The 16,988-nt window shown below is 45.5% G+C and overlaps 1 protein-coding gene across 3 annotated transcripts in view; it reads right to left on the reverse strand.

The window, feature by feature from the left end:
- The window catches only part of LOC147701195 (free fatty acid receptor 3-like), a 161,411-nt gene that overhangs the window by 98,320 nt on the left and 46,103 nt on the right, over positions 1-16,988 (reverse strand). For 2 of the 3 annotated variants that reach the window (XR_015297164.1, XM_086928594.1), the window contains exon 1: positions 1,134-1,185. The exons of the other annotated variant lie outside the window; for it this stretch is intronic. The gene's annotated coding sequence lies outside the window, so the exon portion shown is untranslated. Of the gene's footprint in view, positions 1-1,133; positions 1,186-16,988 lie in introns of those variants that run through there. 3 annotated transcript variants of the gene reach the window in all.

Below are 16,988 nucleotides of genomic sequence, written 5' to 3' on the forward strand. Positions count from 1 at the left end.
TAAATGTGGCTGAGACACCTTAGTACATTTCCTCTTGCAACTCACAAATTGCAAGTTGCTAAAATTTGCATATTGCGAGTCGCAAAAGGAAATAGTTGTGCATGTGGCCCATTATCACTACCTGTGATTGGGATGAATTCCTCCACCGCACCTAAAAGGTTTGCTATGGTAGCAAAACACTAATCCTACATCCCCCAAATCAAAACGACCAGAAAACAAATAAAAAAATTCAATTAATCCTCACCAGGCGATACAGAAACAACATTCTATATTCAGTTGTATATCAAAATTGTTAAAACATAAGATATCCAAAACTCTAATATTTCTACAAGTCATAACTACCTGCCATATGTATTTTTTGAAAAGAATGATTAAAATATATTTAAAAATATGTTTGCATTCTGGCATTCACATTTGCTCGCTGTAAAGAGCTATGGTCGTAAGGTAGCACAACAAATAAGCATTTTTTGTAGATACAAAATCTGAAAAATGTTATGATCTTCAAACAAATTTACTCAGGAGGGATCATTTCACTTTGAGAGTTATGAGAAGAATAAAGAATTTTCAGCTTGTGTTCCAAAATATATGAAACAATAAAAATGCTTTTATATATGTTGCAGAAATTAAAGAAAGAAACACTTTTAAAGTGTGTGACATGGTGACCTTGTGGACGAGCTTTACCCCTTTGTCGGGTTTGTGACAGCCAAGGGCGGAGTCTGGTCAATAAGATTGGGGGGCGGTGAGATTCGGATTTCCCAACAGTCACGCTGGGATATCTTGTTAAACCACATTATATGAAAAGCAGGACATGAGAGGGGCTTAAGGGCCAGTGGAAAGAAAGAGAGAGAAGAGGGTGAATTGTTTGGGGAACTTAAAACACACCACTTTTCAAATAAAACATTGTTTAAGGCCTTCAAAAGTATGTGTGTGTGTGTGTATGTGTGTGTGTGGGTGCGCGCGCGCGTGTGTGTGTGGGTGTGCGTGTGTGTGTGTGCGCGCGTGTGTGTGTGTCTCTATTTCAGCCTGGGCGTCATGTAAAAATTCCAGGTGAAATCCGACACACACTTCATCATACCAAACTTACCAATATTAAAATCTATACATTTTGAAAGAAAGGAGGATTGATTACTTACGATTTCTTGAAACTTTGTTCATTTGTTGTCCAGACTCGCCACCGAGCTCACCAGTAGCCGCTGAATTCAAGACCTTTTATAGCTCTCAAAACACATGCCTGTTGTAGTCAGGCTGACGCCCATGCTGCAGTTTGTTGTTCTTTTTACAGCACTGCTTTGCACATTATTGAACTAAATCCATAAAAACCGCCGCTTGGCTCTGGCATCCTATCTTTCAATACTCCCTTTTTGCATATGTTATGCAAATCAGAAAGGAATGGTTCTGTGCCTTTATTATGACTGAATTTAGCCTTCTTTTATAATTAACAGAATGCTGAAGCAAAAGGAGACATGTTCTACTGTTGGAAGCTCACAAGCAGAGGCCCTCATTAGGTGATCTCTTAGGTGGTTTAAATGAAAGACATCAAAAACAGGATCAACTCTACTGCTGCATCACAAGAGTGGCCCTTGAGCCAGCAGCAGTACAATCCATGGATGGATGCTAGCACTGCCTCTACACATACCACTGAAGTCCTTTAACTGTCTCTGTTAGAGCTGGGGGCGCTACCAAGGGGGGCGGGCACTAACCAAGATCCCCCCAGAAAACTCAATGAATGTATTTTTCATTGAAACGAAAGAAGGATGTCCGGATCCCAGCAGAAGCTTCAAAACGTAAATAGTGCCAATGATGCCACTGTATGTGTTCTGTTCCTGGCACCAATTTTGCCATTTCTGAGGCCGGATGGGGGAGGGGGTGGCAAAGTCGGTGTCAAACCTCACAATGACCAAGCTGTGGGTTGCAACTACATAAAATCCACCAAATGACGTCAATGGGAGAGAGAGAGTTGAGCTGCATAAAATAGTTTCTACTGTCATAGAATGAACCACAACAGTAGATGTAACAGACACCAATACGGGCGAAGGAAGGAGGCGGTGCAGTGATGCATAACAAACAGTGAGGTGCTGGGGTGCTGGGGTGCAGGGTGAGAGAGCCAGGGGTGGGCAGGAGAGCCAAGGGTGGGCATGCCAGGGCAGCACAGTATAGAGTACGTGGAGAAAGTGGCCTGACTCCCATCAAGGACTAGTGCTAGAGGAAATGAGACTGACCATTCTTGGTACTTTTGGGATCATATCTTTGAGAGATCCAAGGGGATTGGATAGAAGAAAATAACCAAGAACCTGGATGTAGCAGGCTCCAAACCAGTTGGTAGACCTAGAACGTAGGGAAAGGTCTGAGACTGGAGGAGCAGAGAAAATTCCCAAATAGGAGAGCCGCCTGCGAGAAGTTGTTCTAAAGCCAATAATAGTGCAGGAATGCAGAACAAAGGACAGGATCAGTACCTAGGAGGACTGGACTATGGTCTTAAGGGATCAAGCTGAGTGGAAAGAGTTTCCAAGAGGTCAGTGTGAGAGTCCAAGGAAGAGAAGCCTATTGACATATAGCCTCAAGACAAGATCAGCTGAAGAGAGCGATCTAAAAACTCTAGAAGGTTCATGCTTCTGTGGGGCTTATTTACAACAATTTGATGCAGGGCAGCACTGCATGCAAAGCTGCTAAGGTTTCAGGCTGCTTATGTGTGACATTTCATAGTCACAGGTTTGGCACAATAGGCTATAGATGGATTTTTCTGGTAGGCACAGTCACGTAGACCACAGGTATGTATACAAAACAAGGGAACCCAAATAGAATCGGTCAGGGACCTTGGGAACTAACTTTTTACAAGAGACAAATGCCTGTTACTTACTGTAACTGCAGTAAAGCTCAATCTCAGAGACTCTTAATGAACCCTCACCCATTGGGCTTTACTGCAGTTACAGTAAATTACAGGCAATTGTTTTCAGATACTTTATCGTCCTGATGATGATCCAATATCCTACAGATAAGGATCGAAACGTTATCGACATAGTTGTCAACCTTATAGACAGTGATTCTTGTATGTAATTTGTGTAAAGGTAACCTTCCTATCATTGTTGTTTCTCTATTCATGTATTACCCTATAGAAACAACCGTGAACTGCCTGAGCCTTTTTACTTTGTTTGTATGTTTGATATGTGGGTTCACGGATACAGATTTGTATTCCACTGTTATATGACTTGCATTTGTGTTCTATTGAAACTATTTTGCATATTGAAATCGCATTTGTACGGCTAGATATTGGCTACAAAACAGTACTGATTGAGGCCATATTCATTGCATATATATTCTTCACTGTCTCAGTGACCACTGTCTCTTGCAGACCACAGGTACAACACAGTTAGTTGACACAGGTCTGATTGAAAGTTTGCTTTTTTGGAGTCACAGCATAGTTTGCACAAAGGCAGCAGAGTACATTGTAAATGCTTAGCTCTGTTTGGCACATACATCACTTAGTAGGCTGTCGCAGGGATAGGAAAGGAGGTTAACAGCGATGCATCTAAGTAGTTTGCCACTGAGAAAGCAGAGAAGGTTAACATAGATGCATCTCAACAGGCTGGCACAGGGATAACTGAACCGGTGAACAGGGTTAGGCAGAGAAGGTGACCAGAGTGACAGCCCAGCTGGATGGCCAAGGACAGGAGAGAAAGTGAACATAGGTTCTGGGGGTCAGTTGAGGGTTCTGTGGTGTTGACTCTATGAGGTAATAAGTGCGACCCACAAGGTCTCCCATTATTGTTGGTGGTCCGGGGTGAATTGTTTACACGCCCCCAAGACTTTCTAGCCCATGGTACAGTCTAGGGGTCACGTGGGGGTGTTAATAAAATAGAGCTAGAGAGGATGTGACGTAAGTTGGCGCGCACACAAGAGCTCGGTTATAACTCACCCCTACCTTTATTTAATTTATTTATTTAAAAGGTTTAATATAGCGCTGCTGGACCCTAGAGTATCAGAGCGCTTTACATAAACAGGCACATATTAAGTACAATATAAAGTTTTCGAGTATACATAAACATTAAAATAAATTACAGTGGAAAAAGAAAGAAATAGAATAAACGCGTTAGGTAAGTAGAGGGGTCAGGAGAGCGGAAAAAGGAGGTAAAGGGAGAGTTGAGCATGGAGATGGGGGTGTTAAGTAGGATTCAGGATAGATACAGATTAGGAGCCCCAGTATTTATTGAGGAGAAGTAATTTGAGTCTTTTTTTTAAGAGAGGGTAGGAGGGGATGCAGCGAAGGTCTTTGGGAAGAGAGTTCCAGATTGTAGGTGCATTGTCTAAAAATGCACGAGATTGGGTCTTTTAACATTTGATTTTAGGAGGGATAAGGACAAGGGAGTTGGCACTTCTCAAGGATCTAGTACCTACTGCTTTATGTAGTTTGTTTGAAAGGTAAGAGGGGGTGTCTTGGTGAAGGGCTATGTGTATAATGCAGGCTATCTTGTATGTGGATCGACCTTCAATTGGGAGCCAGTTAGGATTTTTGAGGACAGGGGAGATGTGGTCAAATTTTCTACAGCCAGCGATCAGTCTAGCAGCTAAGTTGAGGACAGATTTAATCGGTGCCAGGTGTGCTTTGGGGGTGCCGGCCAGAGTGGCGTTACCATAGTAAATCCTGGATAGGACAAGAGATTGAACAACGATTTTGAAATCATCAGCAGGAATGAAAGGTTTAATTTTTTTGAGGTGGTGCAGGGTGAAAAGAGCACTTTTTGCTGTGTTCTGTGGGGGATGAGAGTAAGGTTCTGATCAATACTGATACCAAGGGATTTGATAGAATTGGAGGTGGAGAGGGGGCAATTAAGGGAATTGATGTCTTTGATCCAGATTTGAATGGGGAGGTAGTTGTGTTTAGGGGTGAAAAGGATGATTTCTTTATTTTTAGGATTACGTTTAAGATGATTGAGGTGAAACCAGGCTTGGACTTTCAATAAAGTGTCATTGAGGTGAAGAATGTCATTGTGTGATTTAATCGTATAGTATAGTTGTGTATCATCGGCATAGAGGTGGTAACTGATTTTGGCTTGTTTAAGAATGAGAGTGAGGGGTTCCATGAAGAGGTTGAAAAGTGTTGGAGAGAGGATAGACCCTTGGGGGACCCCGAGAGTGATGGGTTGGGAATTGGATAGGCAGTGACTGAGCTTAATTTGCTGAGATCTATTCTGGAGGAAGGAGATGAACCATTTTAGTACAATGCCTTCAAAACCAAAGCAATCTTTAAGGGTGTTCAGCAAGGTGGGATGGTGTACCGTATCGAAGGCAGCTGAGAGATAAAGGAGGATAAGTAGTGAGGATTCGCCTTTGTCAAGAAAGCGATAAATGTCATCAGTTATATTGAGCATCCCTGTTTCTGTGCTGCATCCCTTTCTAAACCCAGATTGGTAAGTGTTGAGTAAATTGAAAGAGGAGATATGGTTATCTAGTTGGGACAGAACACATTTTTCTAGGGTTTTAGAGAAGAAGGAAAGGTTAGAGATAGGGCGCAGATTGTTGATGTGTTTTAGAATGGGGGATATTTGGCCAAGCTGAAGGGAGGCAGGAACGCAGCCGGAAGAGAGTGAGGAGTTGATGATATCGGACCAAATAAGGCCAATGATATGTTTGAGTTCTTTAACTAAATGGGTGGGGAGGGGGTCATTTGAATGAGACAATGGTTTGAGTTTTGAGATGATATTGATGATATAGGTTTCAGAAATAGGATTAAATGTGCTCCATGAAGCATTGTTTTTAGGAAGGGTATTAGTCAACGAAGAAACAGAATGGGTGCTAGTAAGTAGGGGTTGGGCGGGTTTGTGTAGCTGGAGGAAGTAAGAGAACTGGCGGTGCTAGGGAGGGAGAGTTGGTTGAGCGGCGGTAGTCGGTAGGGAGAATGAGTGGCAGTCGAAGAGGGTGAGTTAGAGATATTTGGGATGGTGAATAGGGGGGAAGGAGGGTGGAGAGAGAGAGGAGGGAAAGGGAAAGATGGTTCAATGGTGTTGACTTTATTAGAGAAGAAACTGGCAATTTCTTTGCATCTTTCCACTGAGGCTGTAAGTTTAGGAGGGCAGAGGAAGTTTGTTTTTTAACAATGTTAAATAGTTCTCTGGGACGGTTCTTAGCCTGGTCAAGTTGAGACCGGAGAAAAGTTGCTTTCTCATTGAAGATATGTTTTTTGTAAAGGGCTCTGTTGGCTCTAAGTAGAGCCAGGTTTTCGGAGGAGGGATGACTTCTCCAGGTGCATTCTGAATGTCTAAGGGTCCGTCTTTCGTTATTGAGGTCGGCGTTGAACCAGGACTTGGAGTGGATGTTTTTTGAGTTTAATAGGGGCAATAAGGTCGAGGGCGTTGAGAATGGAGGAGTTGTAATGATCAGTGAGATGATTGGTGTTACGAGAAGTGGGGAAGAAGTAGGCGAGCTTTAATTGTGGATTTGAGTTCACCAGGTGGGATGAGGTGAAGGCTACGAGTGGGTTTAATGGGAAGAGTGCTGATAGGTGCGGGGGAGTAGAGGGGCAGTTCAAGGAGAAGAGGATGAGGTGGTGATCAGACCAATCAACCGGAAGTACATTAGAGCGTGTGGCCAAATCCTTGTTAGTAAGGATAGCATCTAGGGTGGCGCCTTTGCTATGAGTGGGGGCAAGGCAGAGTTGGGTCAGGTCCGTGATGTCAAGGGTTTCGTTGAAAAGGGTGACGGCAGGATCATCATTCTTGTTACAATGGATGTTGTAGTCACCCAGGAAGAGATTCTTGGAGTGGGAGATCGATGCTTGAATAATAAGCTCAGTCATCTCTTCGGAGAAGGGTAGGCAGTTTCCCGTGGGTGATAGATGGTATGTAGCCGAGTGGAGGGCAAGCCCGGAAAAGAGAGGTCAGCGCAAAGGTATTCAAAGGATGAAGGGTCTTGGAGCAGGACAGGTGATATGTCAAATTTGTCTTTAAAGATCAAGGCAAGTCATCCACCTAATTGTTCGTTTCTATCTTTTCTGAGAAGCCTGGAGGGACAAGCATGTCGAGGATAGGGGTGGGCGGTGAGCCAGGTTTCTGTAAGGAATGCAATGTCAATATTCACTGAGGACGGTTTCAGCATTCTCCGTAGTGTGGCAGGAGGCAGATCTACAGTTAATCAACATGCATCGGAGGGGAGTAGAGGCAGGAGGAGGGGTAATGGGACAGGGGGGGATAGGTCTAAGTATTTGAGGAAGCCTAGGAGATGTTGGGTGCGGGGGGAGTCTGTTCATATTTAAGCGAACAGGTATTGTAGAAGGAGAGGGAATGGTGAGCGACGATGGAGAGGGAGGGCCAGGAGGGTTATTTGAAGAGTTGGTTCCTGAGGGTAGGATGCTATTGTCACGGTGTGACGAAGAGGATGTGTTAAGGTTGTTAGTTGTGGTGCTAATAGAGTAGTCATTATGCTTAGCTCGGGCCGTGAATTTACCGGGGAGGAGAGGGGTGCAGGTGGAGGTCACTACAGTAGGAGGTCCGTTGGTGGTTGTCTTGCGCTGCGCAACGCCTTGTGAAGGTGCGGCGTAATTCCGATAACGTAGAAGTGTGGACTGGGTTGGACGGATGGACTTTGAGGAGGAGAGAGATGTCATTTCTGAGATAAGATGTTTCTAATACAAGGGATGAGAGTAGAAGTTCGACTTTATGGAATAATTGGGAGGGAATTGATGCGTAGAGTGCATCAGTTAGATTAAGGAGATTGGTAGAGTGCGGGATATCAAGGTGGGGGATAGCATGGGACGGCAGGGGGGAAAGCCTGGAGAGGGGTGTCGGGGGGATTATAGTGCGGTGAGGGATCATTAAAAGAGGTAGGGGGTAAATTCAGATTGAGGGGAACGATAGGTGAGTGAGGAGGAAGATTGGTAATGGATGGGGTTCCTGGAGAAAAGTGAGATGCTAGAGTGGATAAGGGAGTATGTAAGATGGGTGTCGTTGGAAGAGGAGGTGGGGAAGGTTGGGAGGTAAGGGGGAAAGTTGAGAGTGTAGCTAGGTCATGGGGCGCATCAGGGGATGAGGGAGAGTGTGAGGGAATGGTAGGTAGGAGGGTGGAGGGGGGAGAGATATTAGCAAGGGGGGATGATGAAGGGTAAGTAAATGAGTCAGGAGGAGCGGGAGGAGTAGTTTATGGGTTGGGTAGGGTTGAGGATGTGGAAACTTTAAACTTTGTAAACTGGCCTGCAAACTTTGCAGCGCCCGGAACTGAGGGTGCCATCACTCTACCTTAGGTGTCCGCTGAGAAGTTGAGTGCAGCAACACCACATTGGCAATAAGGGTGGGCGGCCAAACTTCAAGCTTCGCTTTGAGGGGGCTACCGCACGCGGTGCTCGTGCAAAAGTGTGGTTTCCCCTGATGGATAAAAAAGTAGAGGAGGTGATGAGGTCAAGCCAATGGTGTCAGGCTACTGGGGAAAGTAGTCCACCAGCCCCAATAATCACAGAACCGCAATCTGACCACCCCTGGGTTCTCTTGCCACAGAGCGCACATGCGCATTTGCACTTCGGCCCCAATGCAAGCAACTCGTATTAGAAGGTGCCAGTGTCACATTCTCCTCGGCGGAGTGCCCCCAATGATGGCAGAGTTTGCAGCATCTCACTTAGTTTTGGCAAGGGCTCAACACGTGGCACAGTGACTCAGCCACACTGCTCTGGAGCACACGGAGGTGAATGCCTGGATACAACGATGGAGTGCCTATAATATGGTGAGCTGCCATGCATGACTCAGGGCCCAGAGAGACTAGGAGGAGGGACTTTTCTGTTTACCCCTGGATACAGAGTTGGGCTGCCAGTAGCACCACAGGAGGGATTCTTCTGGGGGGGAGAACCCCAGCAGGATGGCATTACAGCTTTTATCAGCCCAAGTGCAATAAGGGTGTGAGAGACATTTGGTTGCATTTCAGAGACTGCCTGCACCATGTCTGCAATTCCGCCCATCGAAAGATTCCTGGTGGAGGGCCCACCTTCTGCCCAGGCACTGAAATGGAAGGAGAGGGTGGAAAGGCTACTCCTATTCTTTGAAGCCTCAGGGGTGTGTAATGACCAGAAGAGGGCCATGCTCCAGCATCTAGTGGGGAAAGACATCAATAGGATTGCCAAATCGGTGCATGAGCCAGCTCCCAAAACTCACCTCACACTAATTGGAGCCCTATCAGTGAATTTTGAGCCCATGGCGAACCAAGACTACGAATGTTTTGTGTTCCGCCAGGCGCGCAAACAAGCATATGAGTCTAATGAAACATTTCATGCTCGGTTAAAGGACTCAGCAAGCACTTGCAGGTTCAATGATGAGGTGAAAGAAATTAGAGGTCAAATCATACAGGGCTGTGCCTCTGGGAAATTCAGGGAGGGAATACTAGAGGAGTCGGGAAAGCCCATGGCCGTAATTTTAACCCTAGGGAGGACTGAGGAACTGTCGCAAGCCCGTGCAGCACACATGGAAAGAGGCCCTCCACATGCCAGTAAAGATAGAACCTGTTAAGGCGGTGAGAACACACCCAGCAGCCACATCAAGCCGAAAAGAATCGGGGAAGCCCACGAGCTATGGGTACTGTGGAGGAAGCCCACATTGTGCACTGGACTGTCCTGCACGAGGTAAAAAGTGCTCTGGGTGCAGAAAAATGAACCATTTTGAACAAGCGTGCCGGCCACGGAAGAACAGAGGTCCCAGGCTGGCAGACAATCTCATCCCGGAAACGCAAAGTGGAACCAGTGACATGGACGATGATGATAGAAAAGACCAGGTAGTCCACACCATGTACATGATAGGAATGGCAGCTCTGTCTTGCTGACTTCCCCAATGTCAAATACGGGTTGAAGAGCAGGACATCACTGCCTTCATAGACACGTGGCCACCATCAACATCATGTCATCAGAGCTCTACAAGGGGATAAAGCCCGCTCCAGTGCTGGATACCACGGTGATAAAAGTCTTCGCACATGGACAGGACAAACCCCTACTGATGTGCGGAAAGTTCAAGGCGAGGATTTCGCATGCTTCAACTCCATAAGGTCACAGGTATACATGGCAGAAGATGGACAGTGCATGCTATTGGGTTGCTGTGCCGTTGTGACATTCATGTTTGGGATTCACTAAGAAACAGTACAACATATTCTAGCCGAATTACCGGATGTATTCAATGATATTGGAAGATTGCGAGGAAAAGAAGTACACCTTCACATCGATCCCACTGTTCAGCCAGTAGCCCTACGGCACCGGTATTTAGCATTTCGCCTGAGGCCTCTAGTAGAAAAGGAATTTGCCAAGCTGGAATATGCTGGGATCTTCGAGAAGGTAACAGGTCCTACCACCTGTGTGTCGCCCATAGTGGTCAGTAGAAAGCCTAAGCAACCGAGGGAGGTTCGAATCTATTTTGACATGAGGCGTCCTAAAGCTGCAATCAAAAGAGAAAGCCACCTTACTCCCATGATTGACGATCTGATTGGGGAACTGAGTGAAGCATGCCAGTTCTCTAAGCTGAACCTTTGATCTGGATATCACCAGTTGGTGTTGGACAAAGAGTCACGTTACATCACAAATATTTCCACACATATCGGCCTGAGGAGATACATCCGTCTGAGCTTTGGAGTGTCGAGCGTGGCGGAAGTCTTTCAGAATGTGATCCATGAGTTACTGATGGACCTTCTTGGGGTGGTAAAAGTCAGTGATGACATTCTTATCAATGCCAAGATAGTTGCTGAATACAATGCCAGTCTGACACAAGTCCTGCAGATAATCAAAGAATCTGGCCTCACGCTCCACTGAGACAAGTGCGAGTTCCTCAAATAGCAAATCCAATTCTTTGGCTATGCATTCTCGGCCGCAGCTGTGACTCCAGACCCGAACAAAGTGCGTGAAATGAAGTTGGTCTTTGCTCCTACCAGCGTCACCGAAGTATGAAGCTTCCTCTGCATGGTCAACTATTGTAGTCGATTTATCCAGTATCTGAACACTCTCACCCAACCTCTCCGAGAGCTTACCAAAAGCTCTGTCCCCTGGATATGGTATTCTGAGCACAAGACAGAGTTCCAAGCTCTGACCGCCAACACGACCTTGGCACTCTTTCACCCTCGGAAGTTGACCAAGGTCGCGGTCGATGCTGGATCGAAGGGACTAGGAGCAGTCTTACTACAACGGAGTCGGGCGGAGGAAGATTGGGCCCGGTGGCCTTCACGAGTCAGTCGTTGACAGACACAGAGCAGCGATATTCCCAAATAGAAAAAAAGGCATAGCCATTCACTGGGGATGTCACCACTTCCACTTGTACGTGTATGGGCACCCTTTCGTCATGGCCACTGACAATAAGCCGCTTCTCTTACTATTTGTGGGAACAGTCTCAAAACCGCCCCCACACATTGAAAAATGGATGCTGCAGCTGCAGAGGTACAACTGCTGTATGGAGTACCTTTACGGGACGCAGAACACTGCCGACTATCTCTCCAGTCACCCATGGGCAGCTACTCCAGCTGAGGAGGATGACGCTGAAGACACTGCCAGATCGTGCCCCATTCCGTTGTCCATGAAGACAATGGGAGTAGAAACTAGACAAGATGAGTGTCTCCAGGGAGCCATAGGGATTCTGAAGCATGGATGGTGGCAAAGCACGAGGAGGGAATTGAAAGCTCTCACCACTGAAGTGAAATGGATCATGTAGAGTTTGTGCAATATCCGGCAGGAGCTCAACAAAGACTCTACAAGATGCTTACTGCGGGGTTATCGCCTTGTAATACCTTCCGCCCTGACCAACCAGGTGATCCAACTGGTGCATGGTGGCCACAAGGGAATGGTGAAAACCAAGACCCACCAAAGGACCAAAGTGTGGTTTCCCCTGATGGATGAAAAAGTAGAGGAGGTGATGAGGTCATGCCAATGGTGTTAGGCTACTGGGGAAAGTAGTCCACCAGCCCCAATAATCAAAGAACCTCGATCTGACCGACCCTGGGTGTGCATCATTTTGGACTTTGGAAGCCTCTTGAACGGGAGACACACTTTCATGCTAATCGATGACCACTCCAAGCATCCTGATGTGGAAATACTACAATCCCTGATGGCCAGTGAAGACATCCCAAAGTTGGAGAAAGTGATGGCCACTCATGGGCTAATACAGGAAATACGTACCGACAACGGTGCTCCGTTTCAAGGACATGAAATAGCAAATTACCTGTCATCTTTAGGAATCACCCACAAGAAAATAACACCATGGTGGCCGCAAGTTAATAGTGAAGTAAAAAGGGTTATGCGCACCCCAAAAAAAGTTAGTCACACAGCCCATGACAGCTAACAGTCCTTGGAGCTAGCCCTTTTCTCGTTGCTTCGGGTCTATAGACAAAAGCCACACTCAACGACTGGAGTAGCTCCCTGTCATCTTTCCATGGGACGGGTGACTGCGGACTCCATTCCTCATCATCCGATGTGGTGTCCTGAGTCACCCCAGGAACTGCTAATTCAAGCTCGTCGCCAGCACTGCAATGATCATAGCAGTCAGCGGCAGTGATCATGGCCACCCGTCATCAAAGTGGGTGATCTGGTTCTTCTGCAAAAAAATTGAGCTTCTAACAGCAAGTTCGTTCTACTATATAAGAAAGTGCCATGGACTGTCACACATCTGAATGGTACCCGAGTCACTGCACAATGGGGTGTGGTGGTGGCTACGAGGAATGTGTCTTTCTTCAAAATCTTTCATCCAGCAGGAGAGGTTCCTCTTGAGGTGAGCCTGCCCGGGCCTGGTCGAGAGGCATTTCGTGATCGTGATGAGTGGGATGGACCCAAAGTGGACTGTCCAGCAGAGGAGAGTGTTCTACCGGAGGCACCTCTGACCAGTGGGCGTTCTCCAGCAGACCACCTGGAGCCCCCTCCTCTCAGTGAATCGGGAGGCTGAAGAAAATCTCGATATTGTCAGCGAAGAAATCCAGCGCCATCCTGCTGACTGAAGGACCATATCATGTGAGACTGTTCTATTCTTATTATATTTTTGATGTTGGATTTCTGCTAAAAGAAATGTGTATTTATGATACTGTTTGGGGAGGAATGTGGTGTCAATACTATGAGGTAATAAGTGCAACCCGCGAGAGCTCCCATTATTGTTGGTGGTCCGGGGTGAATTGTTTACATGTATATCACAAGATGAGAGGTACCCCTTGGAGAAAACGAGGGAAATAAGGCATCAAAGCCCAAAGAAACTAGATCCCCTTGATCAAATAACAATTATTTGGTACATGTAATCATCAATCATACAATCACAACTTAATATAAAAAGACATCAATTTTATTCAATATGTAATAAAAGTTAGAAGCCATATTAAAAGTACATTTATTGACCTGAAGACCGCCTTTGACCTGGTCCCCCGAGACCGCCTATGGCTGGTCCTGGAAGAGATGGGGATTCCTTCGCCCATTCTGAATCTTTTGGCTCGTATGCATGACAGAAATTATGCCCGTATTAGATGAGGGGCACAGGAGCAAAAAACTGATAAAATCCCTGCGAATAGAGGGGTACGCTAGGGCTGCGTACTGGCCCCTACACTCTTCACGCTATTTGTGAATGGCGTAGTCTCCTTTCTGCTCGAAATCAATACTGACGCCCCGGTCCTGGCGGGTGATAAAGTCCCCGCATTACTCTTTGCGGATGATATGCTGTTAGTATCAAAAACTCCCGCAGGATTGCAGAAGCTGTTAGACCGCTTCTGTTTGTTTTGTAACCTGAGGGGCCTTGCAATAAATACTTCGAAAACCAAGCTTCTTTACTTTAACCCAAGTAGATCGTCCAGATCTACCTTGTCTCTTGACGGGGTCTCTCTGGAACATGTAAAAGAGTTTGACTACCTGGGGATTAGAATTTCCGATAAATTTAAATGGCAGCCACACATTGATAAAATGGCGCTGAACCATAAGAGGGCAGTTGGAGTACTGGGGAGGGAACATCGTGCCTCCACCTCTAAGCCCGTTGCTCCTGCCTTGGACATCTATGCTGCAAAAGCTGTAGGCTGCGCCCTATATGGTGCGGAGCTTTGGGGCTTCCAATGTGTGGATGCCTTAGTTATCGCAGAGAACAAGTTCTTTAGGGAGCTTGTTTCGCTCCCAAGGGGTACCCCAACTAAGCCACTTCTGAGTGATCTGGGTCGTCGTTCTATCAAGGACCTAGCTACTCTGCACCCTCTCTTATACTGGGTCCGACTATGGCATACCCCAGAGCTTTCAAGGTACGCCGACGGCCTAAAAGAGGTCATGAACCTTCAAGGAGCTCATAAAATTAGTCGGCTAGCTAATATAAAGAAGCTTTTGCTGGCAACGGGTCTTTTAACAGCTTGGGTGTCTGGGGCGTTGCTATCTAAGGCTGAAACTAAGCGGGCCTACTGGGCATGGGTCGATGACCAAGAGCAGAGGGACCCAAACCAAGGTAGGGTAACTGAGGCATTCCGTCAGGACAAGCCTAAGCCGCGCCTGGAGCCCTATTTAGATTTTATTATGAAGCCTAGAGACAGATCTCTTTTTATTCAGTTTAGGGTGGGTACTCTTCCTCTTTGCGACCGTACTAGCAAGTGGAAGCCACCGCATCAAACTCCAGTTGACTGTCCAACCTGTAAAGGTGTTATTGAAAATATTGCTCATGTGTTTTTTGTATGCCCAGCCTATACAAAACCTAGACAGAAATGACTCAAACCTGTGTGTCTGTTGCTTGGAACCAGGGACCACTCTGCCGCACTCAGAATACTTAAGACTGATGCTAGTACAACTCTAGTGTGTGGGGTGGCCAAATTTTTAAGTTGGGCTTGGCTGACTAGGCTGAAGGCTATTTGATGAAATAAGCACAAGCAAAATATCTTTTATATATTCATATATCTACAAAACTGTTACAGTTTAATGCATTTTTAATTATTTATTGTAATATAAAAGGTTTTTGTTTGTAATTTCTTTTAAATGTATTGTTAATGAACTGTGTTTTTAATTGTAAATGTGCTTTTATGATATTATATATATATCGAAATAAAGCTTTGATGATGACAATAACAAAAGGGCAAATAAAATAGACATGAGTCACTTGAGAGATACAACAGAATTATACAATTCAAATACGATTCAATAACAGACACCAAGGATTATGGCCCGCCTAATCACATGAAAGGACAGAAACAAGTAAGACATTAGAATTTGTGCAATACAGTTGGTACACTCTGTGTCCTAGTCTCTATCTAAATACAACACACTGTGTAATTTGTGCTAATATTAGAGTACTGGAGTCTTGAGTTGTACGAAGGAAGTGCGTCGACAAGTTTCGATGGATAAATTGATCACTCCATCTTTATCAAGACTGAAATCTTTTGCTCTGTCCTAGCAGCAGGGTCATATACAATTATTCGCCCCTGCTGTAGATTAGCGTTGTGTGGTGAAGTGGGCACTCCCAATTATGTGGTCTTGAATCAGGGATATTTGTGGTTTTAAAAGAGAGTCCAACACATAGGGGACCGGATCTTTAAATTATTGTATTAGCGTCCAGACTTATTAGTGTAGGTTTAAAATACTGTCCATTCCTTTCCCGGCTATGATAAGGCACAGGGAGGAGGATCCAAAAAGAATTTAAAATCAGAGATAACTGGAAAAAATCCCTTCAAGCGATAGGGTCTGTGCTGGATCTCTGCATCCAATAAAATGTTCAGCTACAATAATGATATGCAGATCCAAGGTATCCCAATTGGTTTCTGCTTGTTCTGGATCTGACGTGCACGTGTTGGCTTCTGAGTAGAATCGCTTTTTAAATAAAAGCCTCTTGCTCCAGGAGGACATTTCTAATTATACAGTACCGTCCTAAGAAGCTCTCCCATTTAATCAATTGGCTCTACTTCATGAGGGTACCTTGCTGCTTCGACAGCACTCTTGTAATCCACGTAACCTGGTCCTGATGATGTCCTGGAATCATTCACGTTGAAACGCCTTTGACCATCCAGCGCAATTGTGGGTGCTATTGTGGTGTCCTTAAACAGCTGAAATCTTTTTGCCAATTACTTACTGTTTTCATGACCATTAATCAAGTTATTTCTGCATTGCGTCACGCTGTTATCTCACTTTTTTGTCACGTGTCACTTGCGCTGTTCAATTGTCTCAAGAGCATGTATATGCACATTGTACTATTAGGTTCCGTTTGCATATAATGTAATGTAGTGCTAACATAACTAATTTCATTCTAAAATAGACCATATTTTCCTCTCCAAACCTTTCTGGTCCCCCTCATTACGTTCTCGTCAACATTTAATTGTTTCTTTACTTGTCTTACTTAATGATCCCTGGCTGAGAAATTGTGATTTGTAAAACATTTCCACTCAGGTCTCAACTAGGTTAACAGGTTTTCCCCTGTCCTTTTCCTTTGGTCAAATTAATGAGCATGAGATGACTGGCTCTTGTGACCTGCTCAGTCAGTGAATCTGAATGTGCCACGCTGGCTGTCATGGTGAATTTTACATTTGTAGCTAGCCCAGGCTGTGCAAGCTGAGTAAGTCAGCCCCCAAGCCTGATACAAGCAGCTCGCAGATGAGATGCCAGCTAATAGCTTTGTTCTCAGTGTGGTGCTAGTTTAGCAAAACTTCGGCTGACTGAGGATGTGCTATAAATGTTTGACAATGCATTTCAGGTTATGCGGACAACCACACTGAAATGTTTTAGTCTAACACCTGATGCGAGGTACTTGACAGGGCTGTGCATCACAAAAACAACCCTTTTGCCACCTCTGGAGAGGCGTAGACTTTTGGCACATTTCCAGGTTTATAGTATGTTGAAAATCTGGGAATGTGTCATATTCCATGGGTGTTACGTGGGAACACCCACGTAATGCCCATGGTATGCCTTTCTATCACAGTGTGAGGCAACACAGTGACTTGGCTGCTTTGTCTCATGCCATATCGACCTGGCCATGAAAATCCATGCATGGTGGCTTTCTGTGGCCTCATAGATATGCGTAAGCCCAGCGCACTACCGGAACATAAGGAAAAGTGACGTTCCG

This window comes from Lissotriton vulgaris, chromosome 7 (genome assembly GCF_964263255.1).
Source record: "Lissotriton vulgaris chromosome 7, aLisVul1.2, whole genome shotgun sequence".
NCBI classification, from domain to species: domain Eukaryota; kingdom Metazoa; phylum Chordata; class Amphibia; order Caudata; family Salamandridae; genus Lissotriton; species Lissotriton vulgaris.